This window comes from Chelonoidis abingdonii, chromosome 10 (genome assembly GCF_003597395.2).
Source record: "Chelonoidis abingdonii isolate Lonesome George chromosome 10, CheloAbing_2.0, whole genome shotgun sequence".
Taxonomy (NCBI): domain Eukaryota; kingdom Metazoa; phylum Chordata; order Testudines; family Testudinidae; genus Chelonoidis; species Chelonoidis abingdonii.
Genome location: NC_133778.1, coordinates 28706300 through 28726227, shown reverse-complemented (window position 1 = coordinate 28726227; position 19928 = coordinate 28706300). Strand labels below are relative to the sequence as shown.

At 43.7% G+C, this 19928-nt stretch overlaps 1 long non-coding RNA gene across 1 annotated transcript in view; it reads right to left on the bottom strand.

Moving 5' to 3' along the window:
- The window catches only part of LOC116837839 (uncharacterized), a 92058-nt gene extending 84521 nt beyond the window's left edge, over positions 1 to 7537 (bottom strand). Inside the window, exon 1 of the long non-coding RNA XR_004376797.2 lies at positions 7422 to 7537. This is a non-coding gene — a long non-coding RNA (uncharacterized LOC116837839). The remainder of the gene's footprint in view (positions 1 to 7421) is intronic.
- Between the last annotated feature and the right edge of the window lie 12391 nt (positions 7538 to 19928).

Here is a 19928-nt window from a genome sequence, read left to right as displayed (position 1 = left end):
GTTAGATCCTGTGATGGTGTCGCTGGTGTAGATATGTGGGCAGAGTTGGCATCGAGGTTTGTTGCATGGATTGGTTCCTGAGCTAGAGTTACTATCGTGCGATGTGCAGTTACTGGTGAGAATATGTTTCAGGCTGGCAGGTTGTCTGTGGGCAAGGACTGGCCTGCCACCCAAGGCCTGTGAAAGTGTGGGATCATTGTCCAGGATGGGTTGTAGATCCCTGATGATCCATTGGAGGGGTTTTAACTGGGGACTGTATGTGATCCAGTTCCACATGTGACACTGTATGACCATAAAACTTTGGTATATAGTCAACACACCCTGCTTCAACCAACAGTGGGGCCAGGACATGCACCTGTACAAAGCTTGGCAGCTGTGGCTGGGTTAGGTAGAAGGAACTCTGGAGGGCGTAATATTTAATCAACCTTAGTGCAGTAACTAAAAACAGTCTATTAGTGTATGTGTGCACAATTAGAAGCTTTTTCTTCTGTTAGTTCATCTATGTCAGCCCCATTCAGGGGCACCAGAAAAGGGGGGTGGGGAGGCCATGGCCACACCACTTTTAAAAATGGGAGGGCTATGCCTTCCCACTTTTTACCAGCCATAAGGGCATGCGACAGGAGGGAGGTGGCAGAGAGGAGCAAGCGGAAGGTGGGGTTCTGGAGAGAAGGAGTGGCACGGGGGCGGGACATCAGGGAAAGGGGTGGCATGAGGGCTGGGCCACAGGAAGGTGGGCTGGGGTGGGGGCAGGATCACAGTTCGGGTGTGCCCTTCCCACTTTTAGAGTGCTTCTGTCACTCATGGTCCCATTACACTTTAAAATGGAAAGCTATTTTTGTACCTAGAGAGCTCAGAAACATTCTAAAAATGTGACTGTACATGCTGAGTTTGGGTTGATTTTCCTGGTGTTTAAGTGTTGTTTACCCAGAACAAATCAAGACACACACTGATTAATACAGAATGTGATACAGCTTTGCAATAAGCAAAACATTTGAATAAATTATGCCTTTTCTCTCTTCTCTATCCCCCAGCATATTCCTTTGCAGACTTGCTCTGGAGCTCATGGTGACAAATCTCTTGGCAATGAGACTGTTTTCTCTGCTATGAAACTCAGCCAATTCAGCTGCTCAGAAAATCCACCCTTCAGCCATTTCGGAAAAACTGCTGTGACAAAACTTATGAATCTTAACCCTACCAATAGGTTTCAGCAGTTGAGTCACTGGAATTCAGATGGAAAAGTGAGTTTGAGACATTGTTTAAATAAGTTATAAACTAGAGTTGTACTGTACTGCAATCATTTTTTAAAGAAGAGGCACGTGGAAAACAGAGGGATAAATATTCGTTAGAGAGACAGCGGCAAGAGTGTATCATAGGACAAAAGGCTTGACTTGAAAAATAAGTCAGCATAAAAGACACGAAGAAAGCAGATGATTAGTTTCTTATGAGAAATAAATGGGTCAGAGGAAAAGTGGGTTAACATTACTTTCTGCGACATCAAGAGGGAGAAAAGTCTGATGTGCACTTATGGCCATCAGTTCTGAAGCAGAACTCTCTATCTGTATCCCTCTTAAAGCATAAAGTTATTCTCTCCTTCTAATGAGACTCGACCCCCATTCCTGACAGGCATTTGAAAAACAGAAATTATAATGAGATATAGAAAAGAAATACCTTGGTGAAAATAGGACCTATTCTTACTTTCTGAATTATCCCAAGACAATAGAGGAAAAAATGGATCCAAATGCTTAGTACCAGCTTTCTGCACAAGTACCACTGTTGTTACACTTATTACTTTTACATAGCAACTAAAATCAGCATCAGGATGAAAAGCTGCAAGAACTTTGGCCCACTCCATCCTAAACACACATGGCATGTGCAATTACCACTACAAAGCCTGTTCCTGCCAACTTCACTAGCAACTTCACAATATGCGGCATTTGCTGGTAACTGGACTAATAAGGAAAAAGGAGAACATGTTAGAAAAGAAACAGTAAAGCTTAAAATCTCTTGCTTTGTGTCTGGCAACTTCAAAAGCTAGGAAACACTGTTTACAGAATCTAATGCATGGCTACAGCTGGTTTGTATCAGAGGAAAGGTCATGAACATTTGTTAAAACATGAACATAGAATTTCCAAAAGCTTATGTGCCTAGTTTCCCTCTGCAAATGTTGCTTTAACTCTCATACTCCTCAGCCTTCCCTTTAGTTTGGCAAAGCTGGGCCTGCTTTATCAGTGCCAGATAAGAAAGCTTCTCCCGGGGAGGGGGGCGATTCAAGAGGTTCTATTCAGCAGCTGTGCATGATTAATAATGTAAATATGCTCAAGAGGCTCATTCAATCCCCACTGCACTAGTGCTTAAGCATTAGCTACTCCCAGCAACTGTTCAAATATAAGGTGATCTTGAAGCCAGCAAAGAGGTTTTACAGAAAGCAACAAATTCTAAACGTAATATTTCCAGCAGTGTTGTCTCCTGTTATAGCAGTCTCTTAAAATAGCTCTTTTGGAAGAAAACTAAAGATGCAGGCTGAGTTTTCCTTACTTGGAGCCATCTGGATTATTCCACAGGCATTCAGGAAGTGGGAGCTTCTCTGGTGTTCATTTTCATGGACAAGAAAAATATTAAAGTTGCCTTATCCAGTAAGAGCATCTTAGGCCTAGTCTACACAGTAACTTGTAATCCAGTTAGTGACATGTTTGGCTCTACGGTATGGGTCTTATTCACTCTAAGGCCCCTTCACACTGCCAGAATGGTGTAAAGGGGCATTAGTATAAATCAGAATCAGGCCCTCTGTGTCTACCCACAGCATTAACAGTAACAGTCAGCTAATGATCAGAGCAATTGACCATGTGTTGCTCTTGCCAGCAGTCTAGAGAACACATGGTTTTCTCTTTCTGTACTCGGGTCATAACACTTATTTTGCTGGGGAGAATGGAGCCCCTTGGTACGTCTATACTGCAATAAAAGACCCAGGACACAGCCGCAACTGGCCTAGGTCAGCTGGCTCTGGCTCAGGCTCCAGGACTACAAACTGCAGAGTAGATATTTAGGCTCAGACTAGAGCCCAGGCTCTGAAACCAGCGAGGGGGGTGGTTCTCAGCGCAAACCTCTCAAGCCTGAGTCAATTGACCCGAGCTCTGAAACTTGGTGCCATGGGGTTTTTATTTCAGTGTAGATGTACCCTAAGTGTGCCTGCCTATGTAACCAGATGGGCTGAAACTGTTCCACTACACAGAGAGCTGAGAAAAATCAGCATACATTGATGGCACCACACTTTTGCATGTCTACCAGGCACTTTATCCCCCACCATTGCCCAAATTTCCCCAAAATACACTGATACAAACAAAAGGCAGCATGGAAAGCGTGGATGCAACAAAAGTAATGCGCTATTCAGATTAAAGAGTCCTCATAAGAGAAAATTATGTTATTGTACTACAGTTTTACTTCTGATTGGTTAGAATCCAAGCCCCAAGTTGGAATTCTGTAATAATAAATATTATGGTAGCATTTGTTCTATTCTTATCAGGACACTATGTCCTAAAATAAGTCTTTAAATTAGAGATCAGATGTTCATCAGTCACTCTAGTATTTAACATGTTTTACAACATTATTTAGCTCTTGAGAAGTGGAGAACCTCTTTTCCAAGCCAGTAGATATAGTGTTGCCATAACCAGAGAAATATAGTCTATTACTTCATATGTCCAAAATTTGCTATATCTGACCTAAATATATTGGACTAGCTCCTCACTGGTGTAAATGGATGTAGTTCTATTGAAGTGAGCAAGGCTGCACCAATTTACACTAGCTGAAGAACTAGCCCAGAAAACTGTCGACATAAAACTCCAGCACTTATCTTTGAAGTGCTTTTAAAATAGTCAGATTCACAATGTCTGTGGGGAATCAACATCGCCATTTTACAGAGGAAGAAAAAAGCATAATAAGCAGTTAAGTCGTTTGCCCAAGGCCACAGGAGGAGGCAGGGTGAAAGCTGAGATTAGAATTTAGGATGGCTCTCTTACATGCCATGTCTTTCCTTAATTTAAAAGTGTCTCAATACAAAGCTAATTTTGAAAGGTAAAACCATTATTTCAAATGTATGAAACTATACAGTTTAAATAAAAATTACTAGTTAAAAGACCTTTAATATTTAGCAGTTACTAATATTAAAATAATAGCTTACGGCATAATTCTTCTCTATGGTGCTGCCCTTCGATGAGATGTCACTGTCTCAATGATCGTGTGCATGATGCCATTACCTATATAGAGACTTCCCCTTGAACCTTACCACCACCATCCCCGCACCATGAGAGGTCCTTTCCTGTAACGTGCAGAGCAATTCCTGGAGATACTGAGTGCCCACAGTTCCAATTGACTTCAGGGCCTCCTCAAGTTGCTCGGCACCTTACAGTATGAAGGCCAACATCACTACAATTTTTATATTCATTCTGACTCTGGCAAGTACCATAGCACAAAGTAGAATTGCCATTTATGGCAACTCATGATGGGACTCAATCAAAACCGTTGACCTGAACACCCAGACTCTGGGGAAGTTCAATCTGAATATCATGGCCCAGGCCATTTCTATTCTTTTAATACTTTGAGCTACTAGTGTTCAGTTCTTAAAACCATAACTGTTCTTTTAGCACACTCTAGTGTTCACTGCAGCTCTGAATTATTATTTAGACACAGCAGTAATGTGATATCATTATAATCCAACTCTCTATGAAAAAGCACCCTCATACTTTAAAGAGAAGGCTAATGATGTACTCCATTGTAGAATCTTCTTACAATGCAATATCTGTTCCTATGAAGGGGACTAATGATGCAAGCTCAATTTTAATCTGACTCATTTTAAATCTTCCTCATTCAGTCTGGGAATGAGGGACTGAATTTCATTTACCTGAAAAAGGAAATAGCCCTTAAAGATCAGATAATCCCTAAAGAACTCATTCTCCCTTCCAAACATAATCGTTTGAAAAATGTGTTCCTACCTAGTGAAAATTAAAATGTAAGTTATTGTCTCTTTCAAACAAAAAACAACTAATGAATGAATTATTCACCTGCAATACATTAGCCAATTATTCTGTGTCAGTCACATCACTGCCTAAATGATGGGATTATTAAAATGTGCAGCCTTTCTTGTCTCTTATTTCATTTAATGCAGACTGCAAGTCCTACAATTTTTTACAGCACTCTTCCCCTCCCCCGCAAATCACAGATTGGTGGAAAACTTGAAATGGGAAACTTGGCATTTATAGGTTGTTTATTCTACAATTACTATTTATTATAACAGAAGTAAAGAACATTTAAACCCAATTACTAGAGTTTATAAATAGCGGATTTTGATGTAAAAGTTTCATACCTGACTTAGAAAAGTGATGTCCATGTTGTCTGATATGATTGAGAAATGTAGTATATAAATTATCCTCAAGCTACATATAAACTAACTTGAATTTTGACCGTTATAGCAACATGCATGTTGTATCACTGGAATTAGCCATTATTTATGTTGGACAGCCTTCAGCATACAGTCATAAAGAAATATAACTAGGGATTAGTATAAGAAGAAAGACTGATAGAATGAAAATATTTTATTTTGAGAAAATAAGTAATCTACTGAATGCTAAAAATTAGGATTGCCAGGTGTTGAGTTTTTGACCAGAACACCCAGTCAAAAAGGAACCCTGATGGCTCCAATCAGCACTGCTGATCAGGCTGTTAAAAGTCCAGTTGGCAGCGCAGTGGGGCTAAGGCAGGTTCCCTACTTGCTGTTGCTCCCTGTGACTCCAGGAGCCACCTGAAGTAAGCACCACCCAGAGCTTGCACCCCTCTCCACCTACTCCGCAACTCCCTGCCCCAGCCCTGATCCCCCTCCTGCCCTCCGAACACGTCAGCCCCAGCCCAGAGCCCCCTCCTGCATCCCAAATCCCTCATCCCCGGCCCCACACCAGAGCCCGCACCCCCAGCTGGAGACCTCATACCCCCTGTACCCCAACCCCCTGCCCCAGCCTGCAGCCCCCTCCCACACCCTTCACTTCTGGCCCCACCCCAGAACCTACACTCCCAACTCAGAGCCTGTACCCCATCCCACACCCCAACCCCCTGCCTCAAGCTGGAGCCCCCTACCATACTCCAAACCCCTCAGCTCCACCCACCCCCAGCCTGGAACCCCCTCCTGCACTTCAAATCCCTCATCTCCACAACAGAATCCGCACCCCCAGCTAGAGCCCTCACCATTCCCTGCACCCCAACCCCCTGCCACAGCCCAGAGCCATCTCCTGCAGCCTGAACCCCTCATTTTTGGCCCCACCCCGGAACCTGCACCCCCAGCCCAGAGCCTGTACCCCCTCCCACACCCCAACACCCTATCTCAACCCAGAGTCCCTTACCATACTCCAAACCCCTCGGCTCCACTCCCCAGCCTGGAACCCCCTCCTGCACCCCAAACTCTTCATCCCTGCCGCACCCCAGAGCCCTCACCCCCTCCTGCATCCCAACCCACTGCCTCAGCCTCCCACACCATGAACTCTTAATTTCTGTCCTCACCACAGACCACGCACCCCCAGCCAGAGCCCTCATCCCCTCCTGCACCCCAATTCCCTGCCCCAGCCTCGTAAAAATAAGCAATTGAGTGAGGGTGGGGAAGGCAAGTGAGAGATGGAGGGGAGGATGGACTGAGCAGGGGCGGGGCCTCAGAGAAGGGACAGGATATGGGCGGGGCCTTAGAGGGGTCGGGCAGGGGAAGGGCAAGGGTGTTTGGTTTTGTGCAAGTAGAAAGTTGGCAACCCTACTTAAAATCCAAAGTAAAACATTAAACATATTAGAGTAGACATATTGGGCCAAATTTTTCTCTCACTTATACAACTGACTTCAATGGGGTTGCATTGGTACAAGACAACAGGCCTATTACTGCCCTTAGTCACACCAGTCAGCTCTTCTGAAGTCAGCTAGCGAAGACGATTGAGCTCTTTTCAGTACACTAAAGTAGGCTTTAGTTTTAATGAAACAGGCATTTACAAAAAGTTGTGGCTCTTGCAACCAAAACACAGTGGGTAAAACCACAAAGGCTAGCAAGTTTTTCTACAAAGTGTGAATTAGTTTAGGAAGAATTTGCATCCCATGTCTGAAGGATTTACATCTGTGGCCTTCAGTGACTACATATTCAAAATAAATTTAATTCTCGTCCTTACACATATACTGTAAGCAAAGTTTATTTATTGGAACTCCAAATGCATTCACTCCAGCAAAGTGCACGTTTTTCCAGAACTGCAAATCCAATCACGCAGTGATTCTACATGCAGACAATAAATATTTATGTATTAACAGTATGTTCATATGATTCTTTGCAGTATATACAAAAACATCTTTGTGGTTATAAGAAACTTCTTTTGTTCCTGATTTACAAAAAGCAGGTTACGTGTACTTACTTTCTACAATGACCTTTAAAGAGACTTGGATGAATTTCTTATGACCTCAAAACACCCTGAAAGCAACAAAACCACCATGTCTCTGCTTCATAAGGTGACTATAAGGTGGGAGGAAATGGAACTAGAGATGTCAGACAAGGGGACCCAATCTCACTTGCTCTCTCCATGGTTTTGGTGGGGAAAGGCACAGCTAACACACCTGCAACCTGTGCAATAGGCAGCACAGTCCAAAGGCTGTAGTATGGACCACTGCCTACCTGTGTACTTACCCCACATCCTGCCTCCAGGTTAGAGGGGAAGATTCAATCTCTTAACAACCCTCATAATCAGTCCTTTGCACACAAAACCTGTTTTGACTATGACAAAAGATTTAGGGGTCATGGTAGATAATCAGCTGAAAATGAGCTCCCAGTGTGACACTGTGGCCAAAATAGCTTATGTAGTCCTGGGATGTATAAACAGGGGAATCTCAAGTAGGAGTAGAGAGGTTATTTTACCTCTGTATTAGGCACTGATGCAACCACTGGTTGAATACTGAGTCCACTTCTGGTGTTCACAGTTCAAGCAGGATGTTGATAAATTGGAGAGGGTTCAGAGAAGGGCCACAAGAATGATTAAAGAATTAGTAACATGCCTTATGGTGAAACTCAAGGAGCTCAATCCATTTAGCTCAACAAAGAGAAGTAAAGAGGTGACTTGATTACAGCCTATAAGTATCTACATGGGGGACAAACATTTAATAACGGGCTCTTCAATCTAGAAGAAAGAGATATAACATGATCCCATGGATGGAAGCTGAAGCTAGACACATTCATACTGGAAATGAGGTGTAAAATTTTGACTGTGAGGATAATTAACCGTTGGGACAATTTACCAAAGTTTGTGGTAGATTCTCCATAACTGACAATTTTTAAATCAAGATTGGAAGTTTTTCTAAAAAGTATGCTCTAGGAATTATTTTAGAAGAAATTCTATGGCTTTTGTTACACAGAAAGTCAGACTAGATGATCACAAATGGTCCCTTCTCACTTTGGAATCTACGAATCAGTTGTCTCTGCATAGGAAGCCAGAATTTCCCCCTTTAAGACAAATATAGTGTTTGTTTTTAAGGACACACAAGAACTCTATGGCAGCAGAAGGAACAGAACCCAGGATTCTTGACTCCCATTGCTGTGCCTTAACAATACTTCCTCCCTTCTAACCCAAATTATTATTTTCCACTCTGTTCAGATGTAAGCTGGGAATAGATTTCATCAACCGCAGGAGGGCCTCTGGGGCCAAGGTCAGGGTTACAGAGGTTAGGGCTCCCCAGGCTAGGATGGAGGGTAGCAAGGATCCCTAAGCTAGGATTAGTTGGGGTTAGTCAGGTTCTCTGGTCTAGGGTTAGGGTTGGTTCCCTTAGGGTGCCCTGAAATAGGAACCAAAATAATTGTATACAAAGAAGCCTCCTTGGTGGATGTATACTGACATGTGGTTTAAGTTTACATATTGTAAATGTAAATTTAAGCAAGGAAATCAGAGCTAGGCATCATAAAGCCCTCACTTCAATCAAATAAAGACCATTTGATCAACAGCTGGAATCTGTGAAGCCCTTTATCCGATACAGTATTACATATTGAAAACCATTAGTGTCTCTTATTGCTTCAGCTACAAAAAGCTGTTTCAGATTTTTGTAATGTTTGTGCACCTGTAGGAGTGTTAAAAATAACAGAACAGAAAGGGGGGCACAAGGAGAGAGATGAGCTGCAAAGAAATCTAAGCCACGGCTTGTAACATACACCTTAAAATTCAGAGAAAAATCTTATTATAACAAATCCTCCAGGAGCTGCTCAGCCAGCAGAAAGTGGGGAGGTGATGGTGAGATCACTTATACACTGAGAGCATGAGTCACACGTCTTCCACATGGAACATTTTAAAAGAGACCTCAGAAACACAGAGCACTTTTTTTTTGGGGGGAGGGGGAGGGGGGCCTAGTATGTTAGTTTCTTTGTCAAAATAGGAAAATGACTCATTTATAGATAGCATTTCTTCTCAGGAGTATTTTACATTACCAAGATGTAACTCTAGTGCCATCCTGTGACAGATATGCAATTCACACCTGCTTGAAAATACCAGATTTTCCTTAGTTCCATAGTTAATAGGAAGCTATCAGTTTAAATATCGTGATTCAGTCTGAACACAGTTTATTATTACAATTAATACCTTAGATTACTGTATGTGAAAGAGAATAAGCTGATTTTCCTCTAATCTATTTTTTCAAGTTGTCTAGTCAGCTTTATTGTTTACCCCTATAAAGTCAGATTCCAATTTTGTTTGTGCGGCCCTTTGACACAGCAATGGGGAGAGAAACAACATTAAAAGACAGTGAAGTTGCATTGTTAAACTACCAGAATTAGCAGGTGATTCAGGGGGATTGGTGTGGCACCTGAAACTAATTCAGACTCGCTTTTTTAAACTGACAATTGCAAGTATATTGTGCTTCTTTACCTGATGCTTAAATAAACACCAAGAATCACATTCTGCCCTCCCCTTAAACTGAACAGGAGCTACATACACGTCCAGTGGCAAAAATGACCCCAAATGGAAGCACAGCAGGACAAAGCAAACAAATGGGCCATGTCTATGGAGCCTATTCAAATCTAAATACAACGCCCTCTGCCAGAATCAGTGTGGCAGGACAAGATAGACAAAGAAAAGACCACACCTGAGATGTTCTTTTGAAGACAAACTGTAACCCACAGGCCCCCTAGGCCAAGGGTCCGCTGTTCTTTGCAAACAACTCGTCTCAGACTTGACAAACTCTTTATACCAAACACATACCTTGCAGGGTATATATCCATAAACGTTCACATGTAAGGTACCTATAGAAAGGTCATAACCTATCAAGACTCAATTATTGTGAGATTCATGTATGAGTAATATTTAATGTAACTGTATTGAAAGTGTGCTTTATGGAGTAAAAGTTAATCACCAGGGGATAGAATGTATCAGTGATGGCCCATTCAAGTAGAAGGAAGCTGTCAGCATTGCTTGTTAGTGGTGATGTAACACAAGGCCAATTTGTCTAGCCTTACTCCATCTCAGTTCTATCACTTGCACATTAAAAAAAGGAACATTACAAGCAACAAAATCACCCTCCCTATGAATAAAGACAAAAGACTATTTCAGTATAACAGAAGGTGTGGAAAGGCACTCTCTATCCATTCACAAAGGAAACTCTTGTGGAGCAGCGGTGTTTCCATGCAAGTTAAGGTCCTGGTCTGCAGGAAACTCTGCAAGAAGACGGAACTTTGGAGGGGGAAACCTGCTTTATTAGATAGGAAAGATAATGTTAATAAGTGTAGGTCCTAGTTCACATGTTATGATATTGTTTTGTATAGTAACTATTTTTTTCCATCACTCTCTTGTTTTTAATTGAATCTCTACTCTTTCTTAAGCCTCCTTTTGTTTTATTACAAGTGCTGTGTGGTTTACCAGTGTAGTTTCAAGTACACTGTTCCTTTGGGATCAGAGTAGTCAGTGTTGAGGCTGGATGTCACAAGTGAGTGCTTTAAAGGGTCTCAGACACTGGGGTGAATCTATTGTTAGGCTGCAAGGTGAAGACAGGGCTGGCATAGCTCAGAGGAAAGAGCTTGAGAGTTAACAGGCTGGACGTGTTAAGCAGCTAACACCCAGCCATCAGGGGAAAGGCTCTCTCTCATTAGCGGCAGGGGGTAACAAGATGATGCATAATCCTGGGTTCCCTGAGAACCATCACACAAATACATTTCCCCTAACTGAATCTTTTCCTTTTTCAGTCTCCTCTGAAGTAGCATGTAGTGGAGTCTTAGTGTTTTCCCCAAACTAGAGCTTTTCCTTCCCTAGTATTCTGGATTTTTACCCCTCCAGGACTTCACAGGATTTTCCCAGCTCAAAATCCCAATGCATTAAAATGAGAAAATAAACAAAAAATGGGTTCATTCATTTACCTCTTTCTTCACAAAAAGGGCCCTTAAGCCCTCTCAGCTCCCTCTAATTCTCTGTCTGTTCTCAGGGAAAGGAGCTCTTTCTGTACCTGGCCCACTTCTGAGCTGGATACATGGCATACAGTCCTAGCTGCCCTGGGAATTGCATCTCCAACAGACCCCCCTCTCTTTCTTCCAGGAAACACGGGAATGGGAAGATGCAGCCCTGGAGAGATGTAACTGGTCTTATGCATCCATTGCAAGCAGTTACATTAATATTTTTAAAGACATGTTTACTTACTGAGCACCTTATACAGTTCTATAAAAATGTGTCAAAACAGCAAAAATAGAATAATGCATAAAGTCCTCTTAATGCTAGTGTAACCCTTTCCTTGCCAGCAGTAAAAGGAGCCAGGTTCAAATAGTTGGGGATTCCTCTTAAAATTAATATACATATCAGCTCAAGCCTCCACCCAGAATCTTGGGAAAACTAAATTCCTTTCCTGGATGCCCTTAACAGACAAACTTCCCCTCTCCCATGCTTCAAGTATGAATAAAACAAGGAAAAATGTATTCAAGAGAAAACAAACTTCACATTCATTTGGGAAAACACAGCAACAATAAATCAAACAGAAGTACAGCACCCACTCTTACAGTACCTTTGGCATGAGTCCTTCATCTCAGTTTCCCCGCATGAGTGTGAACCTCCAATGAACAAATATCCCTTTAACGCATCACGTTCCCCCTTCCCTCTCTGCTGTATCCCATCAGAGTTTATTGTCAGTGGTTAGCAAAGGTCCAAAGTCCAGGAGTACACTCAGACAGGTCCATCTCCAGATGCCGGGGGAAGTGCTGCCTGGTCCAGTCCAGAGACTCCACCACCTAACCCAGCTATTGTGATTACAAATCTAGTGGTGCTGAAAAAGAGGCTCTTTTCCAGAGATCACTCAGTTCTATCATTGCACTATAGAACCCTTGTCTTTCCCTATGGATTGTGTCCAACCTACACAACTCTGTAGTGCAAGACTGCGATTTTTATCGTGACCCTTCACTTAGGATATGTCTACACAATGGGATTATTCCAATTTTACAGAAACCGATTTTTGGAAACAGATTGTATAAAGTTGAGGGCACGCAGCCACACTAAGCACGTTAATTCGGCGGTGTGCATCCATGTACCGAGGCTAGCATCGACTTCCGGAGCGTTGCACTGTGTGTAGCTATCCCATAGTTCCTGCAGTCTCCCCTGTCCACTGGAATTCTAGGTTGAGATCCCAATGCCTGATGGGGCCAAAAATTTGTCACGGATGGTTATGGGTAAATGTCGTCAGTCAATCCTCCCTCCATGAAAGCAACGGCAGACAATCGTTTTGCGCCCTTTTCCCTGGATTTCCTGGGCAGATGCCATAGCACGGCAACCATTGAGCCTGTTCAGCCTTTTTTCACTGTCACCGTATGTCTACTGGATACTGCTAACAGACGCGGTACTGCAGTGCTACACAGCGGCATCCCCTTGCCTTTGCAAGTTAGCAATGACGGTTACCAGCTCTACTGTACCGTCTGCTCCTTTGCAAGTTGACAAAGACGGTTACCAGTCATATTGTACCATCTGCTGCTGTAATGGGTGCATCTGGCCGGCCCTGGTGAGGTCGGTTGGGGGCGCCTGGACAAAAATGGGAATGACTCCCCAGGTCATTCCCTTCTTTAAGTTTTGTCTAATGAAGAGTCAGTCCTGCCTAGAATATCAGGCAAGTCTACTAAAGAACCAGAGAGGCAAAGAGCTGCTCTGGGTCAGAGCCCCAGACATCCCACAGAAATGATGAGCTGCATGCCATTCTAGGAGGTGCACCTGCACCAACACCATCCATTGCTTCCCTCCTCCCCCACTCCTCCTGGGCTACCGTGGCAGTTATCCCCCCACTTGCGTGATGAAGTAATAAAGAATGTATGAATAAGAAACAACACTGACTTTATTGCCTCTGCAAGCAGAGATCAAAGGGGGGAGGGGAGGGTGGCTGGCTTAATGCAAAGTAAAGTGAACCACCATTCTGCACTTACTCAGCCTATAGCTGAAAATGCGAATCTGTGACAAGCACTAGGATAGAAGCACAGGCAGGACTGAATCTCCATTTGTGTGTGGGCCTTTAGTTTACACTGGTAAAACACAAAATGTCCCAGGATATGTATGTTCTAAATGGCAGCTTAATTTTTTTATTTGCAGCAAAATGTAGAGGTCTAAGTATCTGATTGTGAGCCCTGGTAGAAAGGAGTAGGCTGGGGTAGGCACGACCGTGCGGTGCTGCTGACTGGGGAGAGCAGCCTGAGGCAGAAGCCTCCAGCTGGTATGATATTCCAGGCAGGATGGAATCTCCATTAGACAAAACTTAAAGAAGAGAATGACCTGGAGTCATTCCCATTTTTGCCCAGGCGCCCCCGGCCGACCTCACCGAGGCCAGCCAGGAGCACCCACGGGACGATGACGACAGATGCCAGTCCTACTGTACCGTCTGCCACCCACAAGGCAAGGCAAGGGGATGCTGCTGTGTAGCGCTGCAGCACCGCGTCTGCCAGCAGCATCCAGTAGACATATGGTGACACTGAAAAAAGGCAAGAAACGATTTTTTTCCCTTTGCTTTCACAGGGGAAGGGGCTGACAACATATACCCTGAACCACCTGTGACAATGTTTTTGACCCTTCAAGCTTTGGGAGCTCAGCCATGAATTCAAATAGTTTTCAGAGAGTACGGAAACTGTGGGATAGCTACAGTCATCAGTCACCCCTCCCTCCGTGAGCATCCATTTCATTCTTTGGCTGTCTGGTATCCTTGCCTCAGCTCCTTAAGTTTCACGCAGCACTGTGTTGAGTCCCTGTTGTGGCCTCTGTCCATCATAGCCTTGCAGATTTTTTCAAATGTTTTGGCATTTCATCTATTGGAACGGAGTTCTGATAGAACAGATTCATCTCCCCATACAGAGATCAGACTCAGTATCTCCCGTACGGTCCATGCTGGAGCTCTTTTGTGATTCTGGGTCTGCATGGTCACCTGTGCTGATCAGTTCTCCAAGCTGGGAAACAGGAAATGAAATTCAAAAGTTTGCGGGGCTTTTCCTGTCTACTTGGCCAGTGCATCCGAGTTCAGATTGCTGTCCAGAGCAGTCACAATAGTGCACTGTGGGATATAGCCCAGAGGCCAATACCGTTGAATTGCAGCCACACTAACCCTAATTCGAAATGGCAATACTGATTTCAGCGCTACTCCCCTCGTTGGGGAGGAGTACAGATATCGATATTAAGAGCCCTTTATATCAAAGTAAAGGGCTTCGTTGTGTGGACGGGTGCAGGGTTAATTCGGTTTAACGCTGCTAAATTCGAAATAAACTCGTAGTGTAGACCAGGCCTTAGATAATATTATGTATAGTTCTGTTATCCTTTAGTCACACAATAAGCATAATGAATTTCGTTACCCCTTATCCCAAAATAATTGAATTTTAATCAAAATGTTTATACTGGGATGGTGGGTAGCAAACATGCAGATGAAGCTGCTCAGTCTGTCTCTTCCTCCTGTTCACCAACAGATGGAAGCAGAGAGCTCCTTCCCTCTAGAGCCTCTGACCGCACAAATTATGGCATCCCGTGTTTCCTCTATCATCTGCCTCCTTTAGCCTAGGTTCACCCACGGCTGGCTCTCCCATTTTTGCTGCCCCAATCAAAAAAAAAAAAAAACACACGCTCGGACTGCCGTGCCCAAACTGCCGAAGCTGAAAAAAAGAAGAAACAAAAAGCCGCCTGGACTGTGTCGCCCCAAGAATGGACGGAATGCTGCCCCTTAGCATATGCCACCCCAGACACATGCCTGCTCCGCTGGTGCCTGGAGCCAGCCCTGGGTCCACCTGTCACCAGGAATTTGTGTGAGACCCATTTGAGGACACCGGTGGGATTAGAGGTCAGTCTGCCCCTACCCTTTGCATAAAGCAGTTTCTAAATCTAATTGGCAAAAGGATTAGGCAAAAGAATAACATTCTCTGAGAAAGACACCACCATAAAGTGAATAGAAAGTGACATGGTTGGGCTCAGCTGTCAGTCAGCTGGTCACTACATATGTTCCCCTTCAGGCCCCTCCTCAGGGAAGGAGGTGGTCTATAGGGCTCTGGTCTATCAATGAAGAGATCTCTTAGAATGCCTAACCTCCTATCACATACGTAGCGGCAGAGAACCGAGAAGCCCATCATGACTATACACTCCATGCAAAACTGTCCTTACAGGGCACTTTGAGACAACAGAGATGCATGGAGTCTGCTTACTGAGGCGTAGTGGGGGAACAGTTCTAGTATTACTGTCTGGGATGTTGCTGATACAGACTTGTCTAAAAGAAATAGATTTCTGTGGTGCAGGAGATTCTGAACATTCTTTGAAGACATGGTTCATGACTCCTGTTCCACATCCCCTTCCTCCATCTGAAGTAAGTCATAGAGCTGCACACCAAGCCACTGAAGTGGGGAGAAAATGAGCTTCGTCTTGCACTGGCAGCCTCACATGGAGTGGTGGTGACAGTGGTGAAAATGCACACACAAGGAAACAAGATAAGTGTGGTGATGAATGAGAGTACAAAGCATAGGGACATGACGGAAATGGAGATCTCCAGGTCCTCAAAGGGTGGGATGCAGAAAAAAGACAGGCTTTGGACGGTGGAGATGTCTGATGGTCATGTGGACTCAGCTGTCCCCTCACAGCTGCCAAAACCTGGAGCTTCCCCCAACACTGTTTGTGAACCATTTACATGCTGCCATGACAGATTTCAGTGGGACATCTTGCAGAGTCAGGCACTAGTCAATGTAAATAAGGGCAGCAGAAATTTGACCCAAAATAAATGTATTAGTCAAAGAACATTATAGTGATGGAATGAACTGCAGAGGGTGAGCAGTGAGAAGAGAATGCTTGGGGAAGGATGGGATCCTACAGCATTTTTTTCAAGATCCTTACTACATAAATCAGGTCTAATGGTCAGCACAGGACACAGGCCTTACCTATTGTGAAGGTCAAGGCTGTGATTCCAACTATGTCTCCCACTTGGGCGCACAGAGCACTAACCATTGGATCTTACTGCCTCACTGACACAGGGGTGACCTCTACTGACTGGGCCAGAATCATACCCAGGTTTCCTGCAGGGTAGCACAAAGCCAAAACCACCCCACTATATGAAGAACCCACCTGCACAGCCACAGCAGTATCTGATATGGGCTGGGAAACGAACCCAAATTTCTTTCATGGCTATTCAGAGAAAAAAGCCTGGAACCTCTCAGGCAGAGCCTTTCAGTTACAGCTCTAACTGACTTTTGTTTCTCTCAGGCTCTGAAGGAGCAGTTCCCGCAGGCCAAGTCTACACCACTGTAGCCACAGAGTATCACAGCAGAGGATAGGCCACCACCACTGATGGAGAAGCATAAATACCAGACCATCATGGCAAGAAGAGGAGCAATCACATAGCAGTCTGCATGGAGGCTAAGGGAGGATGGGTGCCCTGAAGAGTGCCCTAATCACCAGGCTATGGGCTATTCTGGGGTGGGTCTCTCTCAGTCTTTCCAGGTGATTTGTACAAAATACTTGAATAGTCACTCATTGAGCCAGAGAGAGAGTAAGAATGAGAATGACTTTGTACCTTGCTAGTTAGGGCACTCACCTCAAAAAGATGGATCTGGAAAGAAAAATTTCAATTTGAACTTTAATGTTATCTCCAATAATCTGTACTCTTTGGCATCCACAGCTGTGAAGCCACAATCTATGCCAGGGGTCAGCAACCTTTCAGAAGTGGTGTGCCAAGTCTTCATTTATTCACTCTAATTTAAGGTTGTGTGTGCCAGTAATACATGTTAACGTTTTTAGAAGGTCTCTTTCTACAAGTTTATAATATATAACTAAACTATTGTTGTACGTAAACTAAATAAGGTTTTTAAAATGTTTAAGAAGCTTCATTTAAAATTAAGTTAAAATGCAGAGCCCCCCGGACTGGTGGCCAGGACCCAGGCAGTGTGAGTGCTACTGAAAATCAGCTCGCATACCACCTTTGGCACGCGTGCCATAGGTTGCCTACACTTGATCTATGTGTAAGCAACCACAGACCTGCTAGACTGGATAGATAAAAGCATACAGTGTAACATGCAGGAATTTTGTTTGGAGACATGACGTACCCTGGAAGAATCTAGGTGTACAAATCAGTAAATAGATTATTACAAAACAACTTACTGTTCACCTATGACAGGCAGTTTTTCTGCAGTACTTGTGTTATGTGAAAATACTGGACCCATTTTCCTTTGAGCAGCACTCTGAGATAAGATGCACCTAGCGATGTGAGTAATGACAATTCAATACAACTTGGTGGTTCTCATTTTAAATGCCAGAAGTCTAAGATGAGGAAAATGATATTATTTTCTTTTAATTGGCTTTATAGCGTTGTTTGTGAGTGAACAGAAATTCCCAAAGTATGCAAAATTTACAGCATTTTGTGGAAAAAGCCAGTAAAGCGAGAAACATCAAACGACTGCATTTTGGCCATGGCACGACATCAGTTATCAGTTGTGCCATATCCTGAGGCCACATGTCTTCCCACAGTTTAAAATCAAGGATAGGACATGCCTCAAAAGTAACTGAAAATTCTACATCATAATTCCTGATTTTCATTTACAATTTATTATATTATAGGGATAAAGGGCAGTGACACAGAAGAATCCTACCTACTGACATTGAAAAGACAAACACTAAAGGTCCTTCTGTTTGCTCTGCATCTGTGAAACTCTTATTAATCTAAGTACACAGCATTTTGTTCTTTCTACTGTTATGTTGCTGCAGCAGGCTTACCCATTGCATTTATCATCAAACCATCTTTGTGATTAATGACATTTTTGGTTAGTACTGCTTGGGATGGTCCATCATGAAAAGATTTTCCAGAATTTTGTGGTATCCTGATCGTTTTGAACAAATACTGTACAAAGGCTCTTCAGAGTGGGCTATTCACAGTTATGCAAACTATGTATTTTCAAGAAAATAAAACATTAATAGGGTAGCCCTTATATGTTGTAAAGTCAGACCTTGAATTAACAAAAAATCCCTGGAGACGAGGCAAGTTATGTACAGAGCACTGACCATGTGTTTTTGAAGGGTGGATTTCAAAACCACCACCACAGCTGTTCAAAATTCACTGCTCTTACAGTGCAGGGTCATAAAAGTTTTCTACTTAAAAAAGCAGATTGTGACTCTAAGTAATTAAAGACAAATCTGACAAGGATTAAAAAATAAGCTGATTACACAACCTATTTCACTGCAGTTAGAGCTTTGAGGATCAAAATATGTAACTTCTAGACACATTTTTTAAATGAAACTTTGAGGAAAAAAGCTGTTAGCTGATGCCTTTTAATAATAATGATTGGAAATATACCTATCGCCTAGAACTGGAAGGCACCTTGAAAGGTCATTGACTCCAGCCCCCTGCCTTCACTAACAGGACTAAGTACTGATTTTTGCCCCAGCTCCCTAAGTGGCCCCCTCAAGAACTGAACTCATAACCCCAGGTTTAACAGGCCAAAGCTCAAACCACTGAGCTACCCCTCTCCCATGCACTAGAGCTTGACCCTTCACTCCTTTTTAGGATAAATGAGTCCTAACTGTCATGCTTACTCTCAATAAAAACATGAACAGCAACTAGGGCATGAGAAAAGGGTTTGCAGGATCAGATCTTTGACTTGTATTTTTAATGAGGTTTCTTTTATTCCTAGCATGATGTAAAATGTGTAATTTATTGTCTTAAAAAACATGAATGGGGTGAAAAATGAGTCAGTGCAAGGGTTAAGGAAAGAGGAGAACAGAACAGAAAAAGGGGAGAGCAGATAAAATGGGGGGAAAGGGCTGGTTACACTACACAGGTTGACATAAAGCAGCTTATGTTGACCTAATTATGTTGCTGCCTACACTACAGCCTTCCTCCTGCAAATGTAAGTGCCCTACTACACCAACATAACAACTCCACCTCCACCAGAGGCATAAGGCTTATGTTGGTGTAGCACAGATACTGCCTTCCATGGCTGTTGGCTATCTTGTCAATTTCATGGCAGGAGCTGTGAAATTGACAAGAAAGCCTGGCAGCTAGAGTCCAGCTACCCCTCCCTTCTCAGGGGTGAGAAGTCCTGGGCGGTTCCCACCCCCCTCCCCGCTCCCTGGGAGAGAAGCCCTGGGCAGCATCCTCCCTGCTCCTGCGCGGGAACGGGAGGTGAGAAGCCCCAGGCAGCTTCCGCCCGCTCCCAGCGAGAAACAGGGAGCAGAGGTGAGGGGCAGCCTGCCGGGAGTCTGGGAGCTTGTGAGGCAGCTGGGCTCCCGGCAGGAAGCTGCCAGCAGAGCTGAGAGCCTCTTAGGCTCTCAGCTCCTCACACCACCCCTCTTAGGTCAGTGGAAGCTCTCCTGATGACAATGCTCACCACCGACCCAAGGAGGGTAGTGTGGACATGCACCATCGCAGTAATTACTACAGTGGCTGCAAGTCAACCTAAAATAGGTCAACTTACCTTTCTAGTATAG